The sequence below is a fragment of the Carica papaya genome, chromosome 1 (genome assembly GCF_054855325.1).
Source record: "Carica papaya isolate Zhongbai chromosome 1, ASM5485532v1, whole genome shotgun sequence".
NCBI lineage: Eukaryota > Viridiplantae > Streptophyta > Magnoliopsida > Brassicales > Caricaceae > Carica > Carica papaya.
Window position 1 is genome coordinate 18,705,604 of NC_142309.1, and position 5,846 is coordinate 18,711,449.

Below are 5,846 nucleotides of genomic sequence, written 5' to 3' on the forward strand. Positions count from 1 at the left end.
TTAAAATAATAGATATTACAATATGTTATATAGGTAGCAGTTGATAGTGTCACAATGCATGACAAAAAAAAACGCGCAGTAGATTGTTTGAGATATATACATATATGTATATATATATAATCAAGTGCAAAGGGTTTTAAGGAAAAAAACTTATATTAAGAACTAGATGCAGTATCATTGAACGATTACAAAATACTTAAACAAATAACATAAAATAAGATGCCTCTTATTTTCTAGAACAAACCCTTACTCGTTAGAAGCTAAAATCCTAAAACCCAACATAATATAAAGACTAATACTGAGGCATTTACTGTGCCGGAAAAATTAAAAATTCATTTTAAATAAATAATAAAAGTTTGCTTAGAAGAATCCTTGGCCAAATCCATGATACTGTGGAGGTATCATGTTCGGATTGTTGAATGGAACAATGCTAGAACTGAATCCAGCAGGCTTTGTCTCAAAAGGAAGACCTGCTCCACCAGAAGAACTTCCCAGAAAAAAAGGATGGTTAGGATGATGATGATGAGGATGAGGATGAGGAAGATGAGGATGAGGATGATGATTATTTTGGGTATGAATCACAATCTTCTCAGCTTGCTTAGCCACATTCTTCTTTAGTTCATCGAGAGAGGCCTTCAGTTGTTGAAGTTGTGTCAAGCTCATATCGTTCTTGCGAGCCATCCACCAACATTGATTCTCATTTGCCTTTTTCATATGGTTAAGCTCCTCGCCTCGCTTCTTTTCGATTTCGAGTTGGTTCAGAACCTGTACATGTAGTAAAATTAATATATATTATTTATACCGAAAACGCTTTATAAGAGAGGAAAGAAATTAAAATAACCTGAGTGAGCTGCATGTTTAGCTCACGGACACTAGTGTTCCGATGAGCCTCAATGAGTTTCATGGTTCCAGAAGCAGCTTGTGGTGGATTACCACTAACAAAACGTTCCAACACAGTCTGGACACAAGGATGGCCAAAAGAGAAGACCTTCTGACCGGGTGAGAAGACGATAATAGCAATCTCAGCCCCACATAGAGTGCTCAATTCACTCGCCTTCTTGAAAAGTCCGTCTCGACGTTTGGAGAAAGTGACTTGGAGATTGCTTTCATTATTCATCTTCACCATCTCAACCTTTTGTCGTCCCTTACTCTTTCTCGCCATGGTCACAAGTATTGAATATGTGCAGAGAGAAATTAATAGAGAGATTAATGGAGAGAAATAATTTGTATTGAAAGAGGGGGAAATGAGTGATATTTATAGGAGATTTGAATCAAGGTTGTGAATTAATAAATTTTAGGTAGACATCCTGTATATATTTTCTTGTTTTAATAATTTACTTGTTTAGGGTTGCTTGAGAATCTCCTCCTTATTGAAATATATGGTAGGAAAAATCTGGACAATTAAAGTTAAATTTTAGCTGTACTTTTATACAATTTGCAAAATCATCATTATTTTAACTTATATAGATACATAGCTAGATGGATATACATGAAAATTGAACCTTCTTGAAAATTTTACATTTTTTATGTTATATATATGTATATATATTCTCGATATTTATTTGGGATAGAGAAGGTAAGAGAGCTACTTTTAATTTTATTTATTTGTCTCTTGTTAGGAGACACAATGAATCAAATTGCAATGATAAAAATCCTTAGATAATTTCTGTTAAAGTAATAAAAAATTTAAAAATGTATTATAAGATATATTAAAATTTAAAAATTATGATTAATTCTTTATAAAATTAATTGATCATAAGTACAATGGATAATTTTAATTTTATTTATAAGCATTAAGGAAGGATCGAAGTTGCAAATTAAACTATAACTATCAATTGGATCACATTTAAAATTCAAAATTTTAAATAATTAAATTTAATTGTAACAGTCGATTAACCTTCATAACAATAAAGTTTTAATTCGATTGGGTGTGATATTTAATTAAACTTAAAATTCATATAATTCATGTTTAGCTCTTTCAAAAGGTGAATTACAATTATTTTACTTGTACAACACTTCAAGTTGAGCCTGCTTAAATAAAATCCAATTTCTTTGATCCATTTGATTGAAAATTTCTATTTAATACTGTTTGGTCCTAATATAAAAACTTCCATGCATTTTTTAGGGAATTTTTATTTAAATTATATCTCATACAATTGAATAAGTTAAATAAACAATTAACATTTAATGAAGATATTATCCATACTTGGGATATATATTCCCAAATATATAGATATATTTCCATACTTAGATAAGTACTCTCGATAAAATATTTCCCGTGAATATTACCTAATTTCATTATTGATTTATTTTAAGATTAATTACTCACATTAAAGTAGTAGAATTTTCTTAGCTACCATTTATGTGTTACAACAATTTTCTTAGCTGGAGCTTGTACATGTGACCCACATAGGCTTAGTATTAAATTATTTATAGGACTTTAACCAATATAATTGATTTATTATGACTAAACACTTTTGACTCATCATCATGATTTATTTATCGCATCAAGTGTCATCTAATAAATGTATCACAACTCTTACAATGTATAAAAATTTGATCATGAAATTCAATAGTTTGTTTGTGGATGCATAATTACCATATAGTTAATTCATTTCATTTATTATATTTTAGATTAATTCAAGATGTGACTTGTACCAACCATTATTTAACTGAATAGTTGGTATATTTCTTCCTATATAAGAGATTGTACTTCCCTGTATGTTTTTAATTAAATGTTATTTATATTGTTTTAAATTTGATGTATATATATATATTAGTTAATTAACCAACACAGGTATTTATTCAAAAATAGAGACTCATAATTGTCAACATAAAAACTTAACTCGCATAAATATGACATAATTGAAGGTTTTCCCAAAGATGATTCATGTTCTTATCGAAGCACGATTATGTGACTTTAATATCTTATTTTTTATATTTAGACACTACCTTTTTCTTGAGTTAATGAGTTAAAAGTAAATTACTTAAAATATTTTCTCCTATTACAACTCTTAGAATAGTTGGTTGATTTCAACTTGAAAATAAAAATAAATGCATAGATAAAAAAATTATGTTATTATTACACTCTTTGAAAGTACCCCAACACTACAATGAAAAGGAACATGATGAAAACCCAAATTCTAAGGCACCAGATATCTAACATAAATAAAATAAAACAAACTGCAAGCATCGTGTTTACAACTCTTTTTAATTTCATCCTTCCAAGACTTAATCAAGAAATGCACTTAGTAGAATCTTTTTTTCCCATTTCCTTGAATATATATTTTGGGATTATCCTTGAACACGTTAGGTATCGCATTTGGGTCGTTCAATACATGAGGCATCATGTTTAATTTGTTCTGAATTATAATCGTCTCAGCTTCTTCAGTAACTTTCTTCTTCAATTCCTTAAGAGATGTCTTTAAATGCTCAAGTTGTGAGAAACTCATTTCCTTTTTCGGACCCATCCACCAACACTTACTCTCACATTTTTTTTTTTGTATTTCCTTAAGCTCCGCATTGCGATTTTTCTCGATTTTCAATTGATTGATAACCTATTTTTATATTTTTCAAATAATAAGTACAAGTCAGTATAAGTTTTAATCCAACAAAAATAAGATCAAATAAGTATATTAAGTTTTAAAATCTAAATATGGTCTACTCAAACCTATGTGAGGATCATATTGAGCTCATGTATCCTTGAGTTGCGGTGAGCCTCAATGAGCGTCATGGCTCCTGAAGTATCTCGTGGAGGATTACTACAAATGAAATATTCAATCACTTTTTCAACACAAGGATGACCAAAAATAAAAAGCCTTCTTACTTGGGGAAAAAACAATCATCGCAATATCAACGTCACAAAGAGTGGACAATTCACTAGCTTTCTTAAAAAGACCAGCTCTTCATTTTGAGAAAGTTACTTGGAGGCTGGTTTCATTACTCATCTTCACCATCTCAATCTTTTGACAACCCTTGCCCTTCCTATCCATTGCTAAAAGTGAAAGAAAAAGACGATGTGAAGAAAAGATAAAAAAGTTGGTTTATAATTTACTAGGAACTGATAGAAAATGTGTAGTGTTTATAAGAGTCGTCGGACTGACATTATTATTTTGCGCTATGCAACATCAAACTTTATTTAAATGGATTTTCTATATAAATTTTTTAATCTTTAATTACTTACTCATTTGGATTCATCAGATTGGGAAATATCATTTTGTACTATCCAACATATAACTTGATTTATAAATTTATTAGCTTTAATTACTTATTCATTTGGAGTCAACAGGTTAGACATTATCATTTTGCACTATCAAATACATAACTCGATTTAGATTAATTTTCTATGTAAATTTTTTAACTTTAATTATTTATTCATTTGGAGCATATTGCATATTATTATTTTGCACCATCCAATATATAAACTGATTTATAAATTTCTTAACTTTAATTACTTATTTATTGGGAATTATCAGGCTGGAGATTATTATTTTGCTCTATTCAATATTTAACTTGATTAAGAGAGATTTTTTATATAAATTTCTTACCTCTAATTACATCCTCATTTAGAGTTACCAGGCTAGGCATTATCATTTTTCACTATCAAACATATAATCTGATTTAGATGAATTTTCTATATAAATTTTTACCTTTAATTACTTACTCATTTGGAGTCATCAGGTTAGACATTATTATTTTGCACTATCTATAACTTGACCTATTTGGGTTTTTTGCATAAATTTATTAGCTTTAATTACTTGCTCATTTGGAGTCACCAGATTGAGCATTATCATTATACATCATCCAGCATATAGCTTGAGTTAGGTGGATTTTCTGTATAAAATTTTTAACTTTAATTACGTACTCATTTGGAATCATCAAGCTGTGCATTATTATTATGCACTATTCAACCTATAGTTTAAGTTAGGTAGATTTTCTATAAAAATTTCGTGAATTTAATTACTTACTCATTTGGTGTTACCAGATTGACTTTATCATTTTGCACTATCCAACATATTGCTTGAGTTAGGTGAATTTTTTATATAAATTTCTTAACTTTAATTACTTACTCATTTGAAGTCACTAAGTTTAATGTTATCATTTTCCACTATCCAATACACAATTTAATTTAGATTAATTCACTATACAAATTTATTGGCTTTAATAACTTGTTTGGAATCATCAAGTTGGACATTATCATTTTTCACTATCCAACACAACTTGATTTAGATGAATTTTCTATATAATTTTTTTTCGGTTTTGATGACTTACTCATTCCGAGTCACCAAGTTGGGCATTATTATTTTATATTATTCAATATATAATTTGATTTAGACGAATTTTCTATGTAAATTTATCGGCTTTAAAAACTTACTTGTTTGGAATGCTTTACAATCACCTCATTGAAATATGTAGTAAAAAAATCTTGAAGATTGATATAATATTTACCTATAAGTTATGCGAATTTACCACTTCCAAATCATCCTTGCTTGTAGAACGAAATGAGATGAATCTTCTTAGAAGTAGTTATTAGCAGCCACATTTTCTTGCTTATCAAATTTGACAAGATAATAAAAATAGTGTCAGCATCTGTGCAAGGATGAATAAAATTTGAATTACACATCCCAATACACAGTATTATATAATTACAAACCTATTTTCTAATATATATATATATATATAAAATTTAGGAAGATAATGAAAATATTTTTCATGTTTCTCCATACATGAATAATAAATTAGTCAACAAAAAATTACAAGCTTGGTAATAAAATTATAGCGAATATTGCAAAACCACCATGAAGTTTAATAAGTTATATATAAAAGAAATTAAAATTTAAAGAAGA

General features: G+C 28.4%; 1 pseudogene; it reads right to left on the reverse strand.

Annotated features, from left to right (window-relative positions):
• Positions 1 to 360: 360 nt before the first annotated feature.
• Positions 361 to 1,162, reverse strand: LOC148270406 (agamous-like MADS-box protein AGL62 pseudogene; annotated as a pseudogene).
• Between the last annotated feature and the right edge of the window lie 4,684 nt (positions 1,163 to 5,846).